Source organism: Haemaphysalis longicornis, unplaced genomic scaffold (genome assembly GCF_048455015.1).
Source record: "Haemaphysalis longicornis isolate Haplotype H1 unplaced genomic scaffold, Haemaphysalis longicornis Haplotype H1 scaffold_9, whole genome shotgun sequence".
Taxonomy (NCBI): domain Eukaryota; kingdom Metazoa; phylum Arthropoda; class Arachnida; order Ixodida; family Ixodidae; genus Haemaphysalis; species Haemaphysalis longicornis.
In genome coordinates, this window is record NW_027526460.1 from 15,695,084 (window position 1) to 15,714,277 (window position 19,194).

Below are 19,194 nucleotides of genomic sequence, written 5' to 3' on the forward strand. Positions count from 1 at the left end.
TCAGAAAAAAGGGCAAAAAAAGGAGGGGGGGGAGATAACTTTATGTGAAATGAGGTTGCCGAATAGGTGTGTAAAGTAATTTCAAAATAAGCCACTTTGGAAACGATCTTCGCGGGTCTTTGGCTTTAGCAAAGCATTTGTAGTAGACAGAGTCCAATTTTAATCGAATATCTTCCTTGGGCACATCAAGAAGAAATTTTTTAAAGGAGCTGGCTGCTTCCATAAGCGCAGTCACGTCAGACCGAATTTATTAAATAATCTGTACATAAGTATGTGCAATCACATTTGTACAAACTTCATTGTAACACAAGTACAATTATGTAGACTTCGTCAAGCGTGTTCACTGAGACCTTGGGGCATGTCTTCGTTTCTTTACAGAAGCAAAGTGCAGCCCTCAGAAAAGATGTTATCCGGCGTATTGTGCAATGTGCACCTTGTATTAATGTTTAACAAGACGACTATGCTTTGTTAGCGCCATCACAGTATATCAAAAGTTTCTGCAAGTTTAATATCATTCAGAGTCGCAGCGACCACTGAATTCATCTGATAAATATACGCACCAGCGTAGTCGCGGATTTGCAGAACTCGACTGCACCGTGAAATCCCACATGGCTAACTGCAAGTCTTTTGCTTGTGTGCGCGCACTACGTTTTTAACTATGCGTACAATGCCATGTATTTATTACTAACTCACAGTTGAAAAGAACGGCGTGGGCTGTGCTGGTTCTTCAGTCGTCGTACTTTGACCGAGTTTGCGCTGTCCTAGTTTCTGAATTACGGATGGTACGCGTACGAGATAACATTTGCGAGTAATGTTACTACATGAACTGTTCTTTAGTGTGTAGAATTTGGGCCCTCCCACTGAGTTTTTTTAGTGGTGCAAGGCAGTGGCTAAACAATATTTTAAAGAGTACAGTGAAGGAATAAAAAGGAGTAGGCACGACTAATTTTGGGGGATAATTATCTATGTAATGCGATTAGCATTGCATGGGTGGTAACGGTAGTCGGCGTGTTTCGATAGACATTGCTTGACAACTGGAGGTAGCCCCCATTCTACCTCAATAGCCATAGCAAAGAATCGTTCGCACATGATTGTTATTAAGCATGCGTATTGAACACATGAATCCTCGATTGGGCTCTTCTATTCGGCTCCTTGATTCAGGTTAACGGGGCGTGGAGTCTCCGCTAGCAGTGCAATTTCGGTTCTGTGACAGGCTTGTACTGCGCTGAAGTGACCTCACCTCCCCTCCCTCCTGGCTTCTTTCACTTCCCACCACACTCATTGCCACACCATTATTGCCACGCCCCCCTACATCCTTCTGCCGCTGTATCTCCCAATCCATTGTCGCCGCGGCTTCACACACACACACAGATGGATGGGAGATGAGACCAAACTGGAACATACCCCAAACGAGAGGGGCTGGAGTATGCGACGAATGCGTATCCTAATACATACACATATAAGACTCTCGAGAGAATGACAAGACGTGATTTGATATTACAAGTTCAGCTATAGCTATTGCAGCTTAACCCCAGGAGAGCAAATGGCGGCTGTGTAAATTAACTGGTTACACTTGGGCTCCCAACAAATGTAACTTCATGCAACAATTGTGATTTCACGCAAAAATATGGAAAGTGGAGAAAGACCCGAAAATAATCTGTCCCTTCTCACAGGAATGCAAATTTACGACGGAAGACAAAACGCGCGTTGATCTCTCGGCCGTTGCCTTGGCGCTTACCCAAACTCACTTTGAGACCGTAGTTACCGACTCTCAACAGGCTTGTCGCGACTTTTCCTGCGGCCGACTACACAAGACTACTCTTAAAATTCTGCAACAGGAGCCACTAGCGGGACCCGTCAAGATAATCTGGGCGCGTTCGAAAAGTGGAGTCTCAGGGAACGAGATTGCCCATCTCACGGCGCCAGAGTGGACCGCCCGAGCTCCAGAAGACAAAGATCCGCGTCCGCTTCCTCTAGTCTAGTAACAGGAGATTACCATGCACTATCGGCTACAGAGACAAACAAAAGACAAAAAAAACTACTTCGCGTCCTGCAAGCTAACAATTACCCCTGTCCAAGGAGACACCACTACATAGCCCCCCCCCCCCCCCCCCCCCTCCCCAGTATCCTCCTTTGTGCCGCTTTTGTGGGGAATCCGGGTCACTTTTTCATTGGGTCGGCCGCTGTACACAAAGCCTAATCCCTTGCACACTTATGAGCTTTGGAAGAGCGCCTTGGCCAGCTCTTCCCTCTACGTTCAGCGCAAGTTGGTGGAAAAGGCAGAAGATGCGGCCCGTGGCAATGAACTCCTGGTCTAAGGAGGTCATGCTAAAGACTCTTTTTCAGAAAACAATAAATATGTTTTCTCTCTCTCTCTCTCTCTCTCTCTCTCTCTCTCTCTCTCTCTCTCTCTCTCTCTCTCTCTCTCTCTCTCTCTCTCTCTCTCTCTCTCTCTCTCTCTCTCTCTGAAGTTTTATCACATGGCCTGAAAAGCTGGCTTCTCCTGTTTATGGCGCTTCTTGTGGCGAAGCCCCCAAAGCACTGTAGGGGCAAGGCAATAGGTTAAGCGAGTTAAAAATGTTATCGCTGTGAAGAAGTTGGCATGTTAATTTGACCGAACGAAGCTTGGAAATAGCGTACAAAAAAGATACATTAGTGACACCCGCCCTGCCAAGTATATACCGCGTCGATGTTTTGTTGTATTATTGTCTGGTTTATTGCTGTTGATGTGCCCTTTGTATCCGGGTTATGGCATGTGCCACCTCGCAGTGGTATCCTTCAATTCAGATTAAATACAGTCTGTCTCCCCTTGCCTAAATCTAAAGTACCTTTAAAGCGACGTATTTTTATTCCTAACAGGGGGCACTTTCTTCATGTTAATCTCCATGTTCAATATCCAACCACCAGAATTCCGGTTTTCTAGTCAGCTCCATGGTCCCCCAATTTGCTTGCTGCGGGTTAACCACACACCTTCAGGTATCTGACAAGGCAAGCATATCCGGAGCTTGTATTTGGAAGTATGCTGAGACATTTAATCCATATGCATTAAATCGTGGCTGTTTAAGTTCTACAAACCACACACCTTGTCTCTATTAGTATGCTTTTTTTCGCAGCTCTCCCTTGTGAAACACCTTCCTGTCCCTGCAAAAAGTGAGGCGCCTTCATCAGAGTTATTTTGGAGATCCTTCACCATCACACTTTCTAGCCCCCTCCATATCAACATATTTTTGATTGTTCGCTCTTCATCTGTTTCTGTAAGTTGTACTTTTTTCTGATGGCTCTGTCCCCTGTGGGATCTCTGCTTACGAATTCCGCGTGTTCATTAGTGAGCCTTCCAGTATTTCCTCCAATTTTGGTCCCAGGCTTACACAAATACCCCAACGCCCTAACAGCAATACAAAGAGTTAAATCAGCTGCGTCCCTGGCACGATGGTGTCCATCTGCCCTTCTTTTCCCTTTTCACAGAAGCATAATGTTTTGAACAGGCTCTTAATACAATGTTCGAAAAGAAAGGCTGTAAAATAAAGTGAGCTCCTTGTTAGGGGTGTTGACTGGTACTATAAAGAAGGACAGGTACTTCAAACACCATGCGCATAATAAAGCCTACGCCTACTAGTACGACAAATCTTCACAAAAAATATCTCTAGGGATTAAATCGCAAACGCAGCAAGATAACTTATTTCGATAACTTTCTAAAGGTCAGGTGTAACTTAAAATGTCGACTGAAACTAAACCTTGAAGACTTGTCTAGATCAGCCAGGCAGAAAGGCGTAGGCGTATTTTCTTTTTATTAGGGCTGAGGCTGGCATTTCAGTAACACGGATAGACTTAGCCTCGAAATAGAAATGAAACATTTTTGTTTCAGCGTCTCACTGTCTCACTGTTGCTGTTCATTGCAAGAGAAAAGGGCGTAGACGGAGCGGGTCATTAGGTGAATACCACACGTTCCATTTTGTGTCCGTTCCGTTCCGTGAGGGAGAGAGAGAGAGGGAGAGGGAGAGAGAGATAGAGAGAGAGAGAGAAAGGGAGGGAGGAAGAGAGTGAGGGAGCAGGTTTGCCTTGACGTTATCTCCCATTAATCTCGATGAAAAACACCTGCCGGTTCATCGGCATTCCAAGAAAGACCTTATCTTAATAACGACGCGGGGCTAAATAAGTTCTCGGCACGGCATTGTCGCTTTCATTGTTATTCCGCTCCTGGAAACAATACATAACACGGAGGCAATGAAAGATCACACGACAAAAATTGTCCATTGTGCTGGCTCCTTTGAACGTGCCGCTAATGATAATATTCAGCCGGGCCTGGTTTGATTTCGTTTACTTACTATCTGCTTTTGTTTCAATTTCTATCGTCTTTGATGACAAGGCTGATACCAGCGGGTTAGTGTTGCGTGTCGTCGCCACTGTATAACTCGATAAATCATCGTACTTCGCTATCGCTCTGCCTCTAACAGCTACTAGACCAGCTGCTTATCTCTGTCGTAAGCGTTCAAAAGGGAGTGCTATTCCCTAATGTGGTTTTATGAAAGCGAGGCATTAGGTTCGCAAAGCTGACCTCACAAGACAATGGGTTATCGCGGTCCAGATTTGTGTTTAGGCGCTTTTGTTTTGAATGTTTTGTGAAGGGAACACGGCAGGGAATTTCCGAGAGTGCGTCCACTTTTCCTGACGCTACGCGAAGGTACTGGCACCGTTTGCTTACTCTCCGGGCCGGCGTTATTACATTCGGTTGAATTGTGAAGCTACTTTTTGAAGCAATACTTTTTTTGTGGGTCTTTAGACACTTCATCCGAAAATACCGGAAATTTCAGAAGCCGTATGTGTCCGTTATTGCACAGAGTTATATAAGGTTAGGTGTTGCAGCATTGTGTGCTTTTCTTGTAGATCAAGAATCGTTGCAGGCATGGCTATTTTGTTGCATTCTGGAATTGTTACAAAGGATTCTCAAGACACTTCAAACAAAAAAAAGTTTCTACAAGAAAAGCAGGGCTCATGTAAAAAAAAAAATTCTGGGAGCAGCAATTCGCCTTTTTTGTTACGCGATAAATTTACATGAACCACTTTTAAGCAGTCGGCCAATACATGGCGCTACGGCGTTTTGCAGTTTAACAGGAAAATGTTTTATGCCGGGATTCACGAAGATTTCACTAACGTCAAATACGTCACTGAAGTGACGCCAGTACAACGCAGTAAGCGGCCTGTAAGGAGTGCCCTACTGCACACAGGGTCTTCTTGCGGCGAAGCAACCTTTAGTACTAAAGAGGACGCTATACTTCGGGTTCTTCGTTTTCTGGTTTTGTATTTCAACACGAACGTGTTTTATGCCGGAATCCACCAAGATGTTACTGACGTCATATCTGTCACGGAACTGAAGCTAGTAAACCTTTGCCGAAGCGACCCGCCAGCAGGACGTCGCTCGCCAAGCACATCCACAAGACGGCCACCGGTCCGCAAATTATGCTCAGGTGCAGATTTCGCTGCACATTTCACTTTCATGTTTTATCGATTGCTATGACAGAGGAATCAACCACATTTTTTTAATATTGGGGATCACTCTTTCGTTTGTCTCTGACAGGTGGCACGTGCTGCTTCCCCTACATTTCCTGATGATTGATTTAATTGGAACGCAATGCTCGCTCCCTGCGGGCATGACGCTGTAGCTCAACTGTTTTCGACAATCAGACCCATCTTTATAACAGCTGCTGAATTTACGGGGAAGTTTTCTAAATGGAAGCTGTCCAATACTGAGTTAGACATTGACGTTGCATCATAAAGATAGTGTTTTCTCTGTGCCACGGCATAGCCCTGTACCAAAATACCGTCTCCCCAAGCCACCTTACTTTTGCTGCTGTGAAGGCTACGGCGTTTTGCTACAATGCATGGGATCGACCTTAGGCTGCGGCAGGTGTATTCCTGAGTGAGGTGAACTACATGAATCTTTGTGTGGACGTAATCCCGGTTGTAATATTGCGCCATTGCGCTGCAGGTAGGGTCCCTGAAAGAAGGGCTGAAGTTTGTGGGGTTTCACCGCTACACAACATTTCCGGCTTATAATATTTAATGTGAAAAAGGGAGCTGCAAGCTAAATTCAGTTGACCAGCTGCCCTAATTAAGCCTGGTGATAAAAAGAAAGTTCTGCAGTCTTTAAAGTATACAATGGATTGCAACTTCTATAGTGCGCCTATATCCAAAACGCAACTAAGTAAACTGAATCCTCTGCTTTTGTAGGTGCATGACTGTTTTAATTCAAACGCATTTTTTTCTTGGTGGGTGAGGCAAGGTGTATTTCCTCATTATATTCCTACTCAAAATGTGACGCCAACACGTGTCTCTAATACCAAGTTATCGACTAATTGTGTTTAAGCTACTGACAACTGAATTTCTTGCACATGCCGCATGGTAAAAACGCTTGAAAAAAAATTTACCCAGTTTTACACTTTGAAGTGTGCTGAAACAGCGAAGTTGGTGTTCTCTCGTGTTGGCCCGAACGTAGACGGGTGCTCATCAGAGAACGGAAACGCTGCCGCCGCGCAAATTCCGTGGTTTGCGCAAAGAAATCGGCAGCTAAGCGTCAGTGGTGGGAGGCTTCTTCTCCTCCTCCTCTCCTGTCTAGAGGGAGAGGATCCCGCCCCCTGCGAGACCACTGCGCCCTCTGTCGACAGGTCTGAAAACCCGACACCAGCCCTGCGTGACGCACGACCTACAGCAGACGGACGAAAACGTTCGACCTAAAATAACTATACTATTAAAAATCTTTGTTCCAATCGTGAGCAGGCCGGCTGTCACAGCACTACAGTTGTCCTAGGTTTGATACGTGGGGAACAATACGGTCCTTCACTCGAAACAATTGAATAAAGCTGCGCACCTTTAGCCGCATCAAGGGTATACCTTTTTTTCTTCTTCTTTTCTACCACGTCAGTTTAGTTTGAAACTCTTCAGGTGCAGTCCACGAAACGGCATGTCAAAGGCAATTAACTAAACGCATTCAGCGCAAATGCGAAAAAACGGTCACGTTTGTCGTGACGCTGAGCGCAAAGAACGCTCAAAGCGCCATTTCACCGCATCGCGAACTATCGGAGGGTAAAATGAGCGCGAAAGATAACGCTTTGGCCGAGCTCACCACAGCGCGCTGCTGGTACCCCGAGCAGAGGCCAGTGTCGCCCACCCGCGCCAAGAATAACTCAGGCTGGGGTGTCTGAATGCGAGAGTGGTGACGTCCATGGACGGACACGTGCGAAGGAGAAAAGTATAAGCAGAAAGAAGCAAACAAACTGGATCAGTGGGCCTTCATGCTCGAGTGAATGCCGTAATGACGGAAAGGGAGCGGGAGGGCGGGGCAATTACGCAAATGACGCCACGGTGGCTTCATAATTTGTTTAATCTATTTCCCGGAGCTGGCTGGGCCAGGCGCCCGCCCTCAGCGCGAATTAGCTGTCTTCCTGGAAGGCCACTAGCGATGGAATTCATTTACGGGTCGGTAGACCATGACGATCATTCGGCCGCGTACTTGTCGCTCACTAGACCTCCCGCTTGCCATTGTCACGTCTGCTGGCTAACTGGCCTGCACATATAACCCGATGGATTCTCGGTTCCTGAGCCCGATTTAACACTCGCTTAAGATGTTAACGGCTGCATGAGCGACCTCTCTGTCACAGTTTGCAGAAACGGCGCGCCCGTGTACCTAAGTTGAAAGGCTCAACATGACATTGAGTGAATATCAAGAGAAAATAAAATTCGTAGCATGGACGCTGATATGTTTGCGCTCATACTGAAACATTAAAAACACAGGCTGTGGGATAATACACGCGCAGCCCCCAAAGCACACACAAAAGCAGTCCATCCGCTCTTCCTATCAACTTTGTTTTGCTGTGAATTGAGTGCTTTTGTGGGCAATCCTTCATACAATAGCTAAGTAATACGCCTGTAAAACGTGCCTATTTAAGTGCACTTACGCCGAGTGCACTCGGGCTTCCCAACTGACACTTCGGCTGCGCGCTGCTAAACGACGAAATAAAGTGCTTTTGGCCGTGATGTCAGTGGCGATAGCCGGCATACATATTACGCAAAATTATCACGTGAGAAATAATGTAAACATTTCGTTTTGTTTGCATTGTTCAAAATCGTAATCGGCGCCTCACAGAAGTCCACAAAAAAACGGAGTCGGGACGTTGACTGAACACCGGCGCTGATATTCTCACTGTTATTCACTGCGCAGCGAATAACAGCAGCGTTATCATTTGTGGGAAATTCTCTGAAAGCGTGGAATATAACAGAGCAGGCTGAAGCGGGAACACAATCACAGGGTCACAAGAACCCACCTACCAGAACGCCGGAGAGAACGGCTGCCATGGAGCAAAACCACACCAGGCGGTGCTGGCACGTCAGCTTTAGTTGAGAGAGAGGTTATTTTCTTGTTTTTCGTCGCTGATTCTCTTTTTTGTAAAACTAAATAAGCAGTATATCTATAATCAACTTTTGCCTTACTTATTATCATCTAAACGCTCGCGGTTTTACGTTAGTTTTCCCGAGTTTCGGACATCTACTCACAATATTACTCACTCGGCGAGCTGGCCCCGGTAAGGTGTGTTTGGGGAACACACTCAGCTTGAAGAGCGCTCCTTGTAAAGTGTTATTCGCATTTGTCGTTTAGCTGCTCCCGAACGACATTTTAGTCGAGTGCACACTGCGGAGGTGCGCTTAAATAGGCACGTTTGACAGGGGCATATAACTTACCAACCTTTTAACCCTCCCCCCTACTTGTAGCAATTTAGAAGGGCAAGGGCGCTAGCCCCAAGCTGTTAATGAGGACACGGTCTTTATAAATGCAGTTAAGCCCATTTGATGCCGACTCATCGGTCGAATCTATTGCTCAACCGAATAAACCAATGGTCGGCAACGCCGAGCACCGTGCACAATGAGGCCCTGGCACGACCACACGAGGCGGGGATTGTTTGGTTTCACCGTGAAGTCACAGGTACGACACCTAACTGTAGACGGTGATGTGAACGAGGATGCGGCAGGGCCGTGCCCGTAAGCCGGGTAAAGTGGATCTCTATGCTTTTAGTCGCACAATGTCAGCTCCAGTTCCCGTATTCATTTGGGTGTGATGCCTATTCCGACATTGCTGCCAAGTAGATCAGCAACAAGGCTGTGGGGAGTTCGTGTCTGGCTTTCACTGTGGGTATGAATATATCTTATTTACTGCCTTTGGTGCTAGAAACACTTCGAACAGATTGGTGGCGCGCAAGACTGCGGTGTCGGGTTCATTTGGCAAGATCATCGAAGCCCCGTGTAGGTTTTGCGGAGTTTGCAAATGTTCGCAAAATGCGGTTTAAAAGGCTGGAATATAAGGGGTCCCTCTAAAAAAAGACCATCCACCTGAACTGTGTGAACGCGTTTTCACGGTACGCATGCGGCATGGCGTCATAGGCTGCGGCATGCCGTTGTACATCTTGAGCAGAGAAAAGCCTTGATATCCCCATCCATAGCAAGCAGGCGTCCCTTTCCGCTCTCCTCCTCCTTCACAGTTTCTGATAAGTTGGGGGACCTCTTTTCCTCCTGCGCAACGTAAACGGGGAGCGGGTCGACCTTCCTGCCTTTTGTAAGTTGTTTCTGGTGCTATGATTATTCTCCGCATTTTTTCCCCCTCGAGAACGTCTTGAACCTATCAGCGAGTGGTAACAATCGCAAGGTGGTTGTTCACAACAGGAACCCGCGTTGCCGGTGCCGGATTCCGCATAGAAACTGCCGCCACGCGCGGAGGGCGGGAAGTAAAACCAACGAGATGACGGGCCGTGCGAGCGGCGTGGGAGGAAAAAAAAAAAGGATTTCATCCCGCCAAGCATCGGCGGAGCCTGTGCAGAATTTATTCGCCAATATCCGTAATGGATGGACTCCGTCGCCGACAGCGCGAGACACCGGCGGCACAGAGGTGCACTTTTTCTAATGGCACGCTGAATTGTTTACGACCTGCCGGCCTGCCTTTCTGGCACTGCCTCGATGCTGGCGTCGCTGTCAATGCTGCCTCGGGGAAGCTACAAGTGGCACGCCGAAGCCTGGTACGCCCAGGCAGTATCCGTTTCACCGCGAAGAAGAAAAAGCGCCTCAAATGTCGTTTGATTTCCAGAAATGAGAGGGATTTGGGAAAGCGGCGAAGTCGAACGGCACCATGACGTGCCCTACGGCCTCGACAAACTAAGCAAGACGTCAGCGAAGCAAGCCCGATAATAGCAACTTCTAGCAAAGCAATGGTACCGGCACACCGCTCCGGTATAGCTACTTTGTCCGATTTTGTCACGTTCGTATTTTTCGACAAAAGTAATATATGCATGTATGAGCGGAGAAAATGCGACGTGATGAAGCTTTTCAAGGTGACTGAAATTAGGAAGTGGTGGCAATGAAGCAGAGTCGTTGAGCTACCATTAACCTTTGACCTTTCGTGTGGAGCGAGCACATTGCCAATCTTGTTGTCCAGGTGGGTTTTTTGAGCGGCGTGTGAATTTTTGCCATGGGCATGCCAAACCACGAGTCGCGTTTTGAATATTTTACAAGCTATCTAAAATTATTACGTGCATATTATTACAAAATCTAAACATGTCATCTTTAAGCGGCAATAAATGGTTATAAAATTTTTTCGTCAATTATATAACATAGCCGGAATATTTTTCCCGCACGTAACAATCTCCGGCCTTACAAATCATCTGCAAATACAGTATTCGCGTTTAAAAATGTGCACTGCGGGGTGGCTTTGTAAATTTATTAGCTGTAGTTCATTTAAAAAAAAAGCTACAGCACGAACAGAAACAACGACACAGAAAGACAGCACTCGTCCCGTCGTCTTTCTGCGTCCTTGTTTCTGTTTGCGCTGTAGCTACCTTTTAAAGGGTATTCGTGTTGGTCGTAGAGTCTCTTGCAAAAAAATAAGTTGAAGGAATAAAATTTAGCGCTCTTCCACATCGCAAAAAAAAAAAAAGATAACTGGCGAAGCTGTGGCGTGTAATGTTAGCGGCTAATTGTCGCACAATTTGTTTCCCGATAGTTCTGGTGAAGTAACAGTTACAGCCTTTTTTGTCACCACACTCTCTCCGAAGATGGACAGGTATAGATAACTGAGAGTAATTCTTTAACGTTTACAACTTTACTGTGAACTGGTAGCGGTGGTGATGATGTTTATTAAGGGTTGTATCTAGCCTTGCGTGATATGCCAGCAATGGCTCCCCCGACGAACAACTCCTTGCCGCTATGCGCGGGAAATCAGCAGGAGTCACTGAGACGGGTGTCACTTAAAAAACCGAGTTTCAGGCGCAAAATGTCTCTCCTGGTGACCCAAAGGCCTACAGAAAAAAGTATGTCATCCACAGAGGCATGCGGAGCGGCTCTCCTTCGAAGTTCTTTAAACAAAGCTAACCACTCCGTCGCATGCTGTCGACAGTCCGTAAGAAAATGTCCGATGACACCTGCTATACAACACGTTGCGCACAGAAGTGAGGAAATAAGGTTCAGCTTATGAAGCCACGCCGGTGTCCGCGCTGAACTAACTAATTGTGACAAGTAAATGAAATTAGGTGTAATGATGGAGTCGTCTTAGCGGCTAGTTTGTCATATACTTTTTTTTTGTACTTTCGATAACACAAGAGTAAGAACCGTTTTCTGTAATCATACTAGCTTACAAGGACAAAGCTTACATAAATTATCTCAAAGTTGGCTGCTGCCTGCAGCTCTAAACTAATGCACTGCTGAGGAGAGATTTTTTAGGAGCACTATAAACCGTCTGATATCAAGATATAAAGGTCCTCAACCTCCTTCTTTATTATCTTTTTAAATAGGAACAAGTTTTTGCTCGGCGGAGACACTTATTCCGGAGAGAGCGTGACACTAAACCAGAAGACTGTCGCCATGGCCAGCCCTAGAACGGCTCCGCCATCTAAAAGGAGTAGAACTTTCTCGGAACAATTTGGCGGCCTCCTGCCTCTCCTCTCTTCGTCCCACCTTTTCACATTTGGTGCTCGATCGAGAAAAAAAGTTTCGGGAGATTGGGCCTGCATCTTCCCGGCGGGCTAATAGCGGGGTGGAGGCGGATGATGCAGAAGAAGAGGTGGAAGATGCAACTAAGAAAAAAAAAAAGAAGCCATGGCTTCTCGGAAGCATCCGTGACCTCCTGTTTCTTTTCCCAATGACCTACAATTTCTAGAGTGCTTTCGAAAATGCTGCGCCTAGAATAGTAGGAAGTGCGGAGTACTTAGCGGGAAACACAGTATTTCGCGGTATTGACGCCGAAGACGACGTTTTAAGTATCGCGTTACATGCGGTTTCCTCGTAAACATTTACAATAAAGTTACCTAGCCTAAGAAAAATTAACCGTGACCTGGAATGAAATTCGTCCTGGTAAAAAAAAACCGCCCCACATACGCAAGACTGGAGAGTAATCCTAACTACATTCTAGGAACGCGTATTAAACAATTTCTCTATTTTTTGGACTAATACACAAGTGTATATATCGGTCAGGAAACGATAAAACTTAGAAGACGGTGTTCAAACAAGAAACAATAGTTTAAAAAAATCTGGCGGCCTTACTCCGGGGACGAAGTTTCGGCAAGCGGACTAATCGGACTTGCTTCGGCAAGCGGACTTGTTTTAATCGGATACAAGTTGTTTTTTCAAACATTCGCGCCGCACCAAGGCATCTAGCTGCTCCAAAGTTTTATATATATATATATATATATATATATATATATATATATATATATATATATATATATATATATATATATATATATATATATCATGCAAAATCATGTAACTTTACTCTGATGAAGGCAAGTCCCGTTGCCGCTACGTAAGTAAACATTGTTTGTTATTGTTCTTGCTGTGTATCCGACTCTTTACTTATACTATTTCTGCGCGCTTTGTGAGTTTATCTTTCTCTAGATTAATATATATATATATATATATATATATATATATATATATATATATATACAGAAAGATAGGGCAGCAGTCTACAACGCCAAAGGAGGCATAGGGGTGTGGTTAGGCTCTTTTCTTTTTCACTACGGTTAATGAAGTAATCATTTTTTTTAATATACAGAAGAAAGAAAGAAAGAAAAACACGCGCCCAGAGTGGGGACCGAACCCACGCCTTTCGATTACATGTCGAATGCCTTACCAATTCGGCTATCTGGGCGACTGTGTTCTCCTTCACTTTCTGGGCTATTTATATTTACTAGAAGTGTATCTGACGCTTGAGGGTGGTAGCCAGCGCCACTCTGACTACACGGGGAGAAGGGGACCTTCTTTTCAACCCCCGGGGCGTGACTCGAGCGTCTACAGCCTGTCATGAGCGGGTAACTGGCGGGAAGCCCTCTTATGCTACCTAGGCATCAAGGCTGCCAGCACCGAGACCCTCGCTAGGCTTTCGCAGAATAATATAGTAAGGAAATGAGGGGCTCGTTGAGGAAAATACAGAAAGATAGGGCAGCAGTCTACAACGCCAAAGGAGGCATAGGGGTGTGGTTAGGCTCTTTTTTTTTTCACTATGGTTAATGAAGTAATCATTTTTTTTAATATACAGAAGAAAGAAAGAAAGAAAAACACGCGCCCAGAGTGGGGACCGAACCCACGCCTTTCGATTACATGTCGAATGCCTTACCAATTCGGCTATCTGGGCGACTGTGTTCTCCTTCACTTTCTGGGCTATTTATATTTACTAGAAGTGTATCTGACGCTTGAGGGTGGTAGCCAGCGCCACTCTGACTACACGGGGAGAAGGGGACCTTCTTTTCAACCCCCGGGGCGTGACTCGAGCGTCTACAGCCTGTCATGAGCGGGTAACTGGCGGGAAGCCCTCTTATGCTACCTAGGCATCAAGGCTGCCAGCACCGAGATCCTCGCTAGGCTTTCGCAGAATAATATAGTAAGGAAATGAGGGGCTCGTTGAGGAAAATACAGAAAGATAGGGCAGCAGTCTACAACGCCAAAGGAGGCATAGGGGTGTGGTTAGGCTCTTTTCTTTTTCACTACGGTTAATGAAGTAATCATTTTTTTTAATATACAGAAGAAAGAAAGAAAGAAAAACACGCGCCCAGAGTGGGGACCGAACCCACGCCTTTCGATTACATGTCGAATGCCTTACCAATTCGGCTATCTGGGCGACTGTGTTCTCCTTCACTTTCTGGGCTATTTATATTTACTAGAAGTGTATCTGACGCTTGAGGGTGGTAGCCAGCGCCACTCTGACTACACGGGGAGAAGGGGACCTTCTTTTCAACCCCCGGGGCGTGACTCGAGCGTCTACAGCCTGTCATGAGCGGGTAACTGGCGGGAAGCCCTCTTATGCTACCTAGGCATCAAGGCTGCCAGCACCGAGACTCTCGCTAGGCTTTCGCAGAATAATATAGTAAGGAAATGAGGGGCTCGTTGAGGAAAATACAGAAAGATAGGGCAGCAGTCTACAACGCCAAAGGAGGCATAGGGGTGTGGTTAGGCTCTTTTCTTTTTCACTACGGTTAATGAAGTAATCATTTTTTTTAATATACAGAAGAAAGAAAGAAAGAAAAACACGCGCCCAGAGTGGGGACCGAACCCACGCCTTTCGATTACATGTCGAATGCCTTACCAATTCGGCTATCTAGGCGACTGTGTTCTCCTTCACTTTCTGGGCTATTTATATTTACTAGAAGTGTATCTGACGCTTGAGGGTGGTAGCCAGCGCCACTCTGACTACACGGGGAGAAGGGGACCTTCTTTTCAACCCCCGGGGGGTTGAAAAAAATATATATATATATATATATATATATATATTGTGGGTAGCGCTGAGCGGGCTAGCTTGCCATTCTCTTTTCTTTTTTGTTTTGGCAGAAAATATTGTTCGAGTAACAAGGTAAGAATTGTGCCCGCCACTCCGCGGAATCGATGATAGCAACAGCCCACATAGACGGAGTGCTGCATATATTTCGAGAAACGCTTCACAGCCCGCGCGTAGGAGACACCAGAAAAAGAAAGTCGATACCAGCGGACATATTCAGCGTTCATATATGCGCTGCGAGATGTGGCCTAATGTTTGGGTTAATGACTCTGTGCCTTGCTACCCGGCTAACTTTGCTCCCCCCGCAAACGCTGGATGCGATTGTGCGGTCAATAGGCGAATTGATATGCGCCATGCATTTAGCGAAAAGTCGAGAAAACCGGTTCCACGTGCTTATTTTTATCTGGTTATCGTTCTGCTTACCGCAAAAGCGTTACTTGGATTGTGATCTTAAAACCCTACCTTCAACAAAAGGCTGCCGCTATCACAGAAACGGCGCACCGAATTCGCATTAGCTGCGATGGGTGGAATAGCGCGTGCCTATGAAATAAAACAATAAAAAAAGAATCGCGCGCTGCTGGGCCAGGGCTGGGGAGAAACTGCTGGCATGGCTCTATACGTTCACAGTCTTTAACACAAAAGAAACCTCAGGCTTATTGACGGCAAACTATGAGTACGCAACCGAGAGTTGCAGCGTTCTTTTGAGTGAGAATACTCGTTGTCATGTTTTGGCGACAGCAACTAAAAAAAAACTGTGGTTGATCCCTCTGTCGTAGGAATCAGTAAAACACGAAAGGGAAATGTGCAGCGGAATCTGCAGCTGAGCATGATTTGCGGGTCGGCGGCTATCTTGTGTGTGTGCTTGGCGAGCGACGTCCTGCTGGTGGATCGCTTCGGCAAAGGTGCAATGGCGTCATTTCCTTGACGGATATAACGTCAGTGAAATCTTGGTGTATCCCGGTATAAAACACTTTCGTGTTCAAATATAAAACCCGAAAACGAATAACCTGAAGTATAACGTACTCTTTAGTGCTAAAGGTTGTTTCCCCGCAAGAAGACCTTGTGTGCAGCGGTGCACCCTTTACAGGCGGCTTGCTTCGTTGTACTGGCGTCACTTCCGTGACGGATATGACGTAAGTGAAATCTTCATGAATCCCGGAATAAAACACTTTCGTGTTAGAAACCACCCATTAAAAGAGGCGAGATAAAGGCAAACCATAAAACAAATATTTAGGCTCGAGCGGCTTCGAGAACTAGAGCACGTCACGGGCATGATTTTAAGGCCCGGGACCGCCCCAAGCCCGCTTAATGAAGCCCGAGCCCGATCCAGAGCCGTAACTCCTACCTTGGGCACGGTCCGAGCCCATGGGCCAGGCAGGGTCCCGGCTTTCGCGTCAGCCCGTGCCCGTGAAGTGCTCTACCAAGAACAGCAGAAAAGAAAAGTCCCAACAGACGGTGCTCCAGGAGTAAGGACGCGGGAAAAGCGAACTGAACTGAGAAAATCTCCAGTGCATTCAACATGGTTTGAGCGAAGGTGGAAGGGAAGAGCGTTAGGGGTGGGCGGGGGGGGAGAGGATAGAGTCGGGGGAGGGGGGGGGGCGGGGGGCAGAAAACGGGTCTCGAATACATTTGCAGGCAAGCAAGTAGACACGTGTCCTATTTTTCTAGCTTAACTCTGCACAGACTGGTTGTCATTACTTTCGCTTCTAAAAATATACGGGTACCTACCTTGTCATTTCTTGATCGTCGGAGCTAAGGACATAATATTAATTACCTTTCAAGTGGAGGAACATTCAGTTACACGGGAAAGGCCGTACGCAGTACTATATAAGAGTCTGGAACAAGTCCCCGACCTTCTATTGCGATCAATACAACAGCCGGTTGTGGCTGTTCATCGACAATAAGCGCAATGTCGGCGTCGAATGCCAGCAGGTCACTTTCGGTATACACGGGGAAACGACGGCATACAGCCATGCCGGCAACACATTGTTTCAATGCCCTGATGAGCGTAGTTGAATGAAGCTGCTCGAGTGGGGAAATGCTAGCCGCCAAGGTTCTGGGGTCTCTCTGGCTACGAGTATTCATCACGAGAGCCGCCATCATGCTGGCAAAGTGATTTGGCACCGTGACACGTGCTGCCTCTTCCTTCGCCTGCGTTAAACTGCCCAACTTATCTTTGCCCCCGCTTTACCACAGTTCCCACTGGTCACCAAGGATACATTGTGACACTCGACCCAGAAGAATCCGCCTGAGAGCCTGTCTTAAACAATACTTTCTCGAAGGATATTATTGCGTGCGATTTGCACGTTAAAAACTTAAAGTGTAATGAAAATATTAGGGTTGGCTTCTTTTTGGACACTCTCCAGGAGACCGATGCGCTGTTTTATTCCTAAACAGAGCGTTTTTTGTGTCTTGTGGTTTGGTCCCTCGTTTGCTCGTGTATACGAACGCTTTTATTGATTTCTCTGGGGCCTAATATCTCTTACATGCCACAGTGACTAGTCAGGAATTGTCCCAATAGCATCTGTTATTGTTTTTATATTGGTTGCTTGTACCCGGGATGATGCCAGGATAATTGAATTTAATTGAATTGAGGGAAGTGTACAATATACTAACATGGTGCCGACTCCGTAGGTGACGTAAATATCACCTGGTTTGACCTCTGGTCAAATCAGGGGACATTTGCATCGCCAAGTCACGTGACAGACGCGACCTTTTCTCACGGCCTACGTACATCTCATCCCGCATCGACCATCAGTTCAAGGTTGCCGTTCTATCTGACCGCACAAACGCATTCTCCGATTCATTTCTCCCCAAAACGTTTGAGGAATGAATTGAAGATCCTGCATCATTCAAAAATGCACTTTCTTTTTATGTACTGCAGTAACCTGGTTTCTGAAAATTGTTTTGTGTCCACTTACTGCCTGCCCTTCTACAGTGTGACCTGTTTCATGCACTGTCCCCACCCCCTCTGTAATGCCGTAAAGTCCCTGCGGGTACTCTAACAAACAAACAAACAAACAAACAAACAAACAAACAAACAAACAAACAAACAAACAAACAAACAAACAAACAAACAAACAAACAAACAAACAAACAAATAAACAAATAAACAAATAAATAAATAAATAAATAAATAAATAAATAAATAAATAAATAAATAAATAAATAAATAAATAAAAATAAATAAGCCCAAAGGCAGTTTGTGTGAGGGTATAACCAGTATGTAGCAAGGACTAATCTTTAGAGTGGGATTTCAGGGCAAACGGTTAGTTAAACGTCGAATAATGCAGACGCCCGCCAAAGCTACTCAGTGAATTCTCTTTCGACTCGACGTATAAGTTCACCGAGCCATTTTTGCAACAGAGCTCACTTTCGCGATCTGCGCCTCGAGTGGGCATACAGGCGACACACAATTAACTACCCTTTCCTCAGTGCAAAATGAGGAAGCCTGAATAAGAGAACTAAATTCCCGCTCTCGGGCGTTTTCCGCAATTACATTAGGCCTGTTGTCCCTGAGATAATAAAGCGGCGTTATCTAAACTAAAGTTTTATTCCGACTGTTCAGTTCGCAGTAACCGTCTGTCGGCCGTCTCACTGCACTGCCGATTCAGCGGGAGGTCCCGCTCGTCGTTTCTAACAGAGGCAACCGACGTGCGTTCGTGACTGGAATAACTAACGCCTCTCGATGCTCCCATACGCTCGACACGTTCTCACTACCCCGAATGAATGCGGGCTTATACGCGCAGCTTCGATAAACAGTTCGTAAACGACCCAATTTATTATTCTACCAGGAATCGCGACGCCTCCTCGGCGCTCTGGGCAAACTGGAACTCTTCGAGTTGCCTAAGCCATGCGGAAGGCAAGAGTGACATGACACACGTTTATATATACCACTGGGCGCCGGATTTACTGGAATTGTGGAGAGCATTTTCTGTTCAGCACAACCATCGGTATTTTGTTCAGGTGGGGTTTGTAACTATACTGCCGGAACCTGTAGTAATAGGAAAAACTGGTATCGAGTGGATTAAAAAATCGCAACGACTTTCAGAAAAAAAAAAAGAGAGTGAGAATGCCAGGACAAAGAAGCAGCAGTTTTTGGGCTCCCGCAGTAGCGGGATCCTAATTATAGAGCCTGGCTTTAATCTCGAACGGAGGCCATTTAGAGAAGAAGTGGTGGTAAAGAAGCCTGAAGGTTTTATGAGACATTTTGGCCCTTCTGGAGTAGGAACGCTAAACTTGGCTGCGCTAATTTTATGGAACAAAGAAGGCTTGGGATTTAGCATCACGAGCCGCCTGTAATATAGACGGAAGTTTACAAAAGGGGCTTGTGCTGCCCTATGAGACCAGTGGGGAGGGCTTGCGAACGGGAATCACGATTATGTCATCAT

The 19,194-nt window shown here is 46.0% G+C and overlaps 1 protein-coding gene, 1 long non-coding RNA gene and 3 other non-coding genes across 13 annotated transcripts in view; 1 reads left to right on the forward strand and 4 right to left on the reverse strand.

Moving 5' to 3' along the window:
* Positions 1–19,194, forward strand: part of LOC144153074 (uncharacterized) — a 621,787-nt gene that overhangs the window by 277,123 nt on the left and 325,470 nt on the right. The window lies entirely within an intron of this gene.
* Positions 1–19,194, reverse strand: part of Jeb (low-density lipoprotein receptor domain-containing jelly belly protein) — a 198,303-nt gene that overhangs the window by 98,797 nt on the left and 80,312 nt on the right. The window lies entirely within an intron of this gene.
* On the reverse strand, positions 13,112–13,183 carry Trnat-ugu (transfer RNA threonine (anticodon UGU)). Its single transcript has one exon. It is a non-coding gene; the product is annotated as a tRNA-Thr (tRNA).
* Trnat-ugu (transfer RNA threonine (anticodon UGU)) lies at positions 13,595–13,666 on the reverse strand. The gene has a single exon. It is a non-coding gene; the product is annotated as a tRNA-Thr (tRNA).
* Positions 14,078–14,149, reverse strand: Trnat-ugu (transfer RNA threonine (anticodon UGU)). Its single transcript has one exon. It is a non-coding gene; the product is annotated as a tRNA-Thr (tRNA).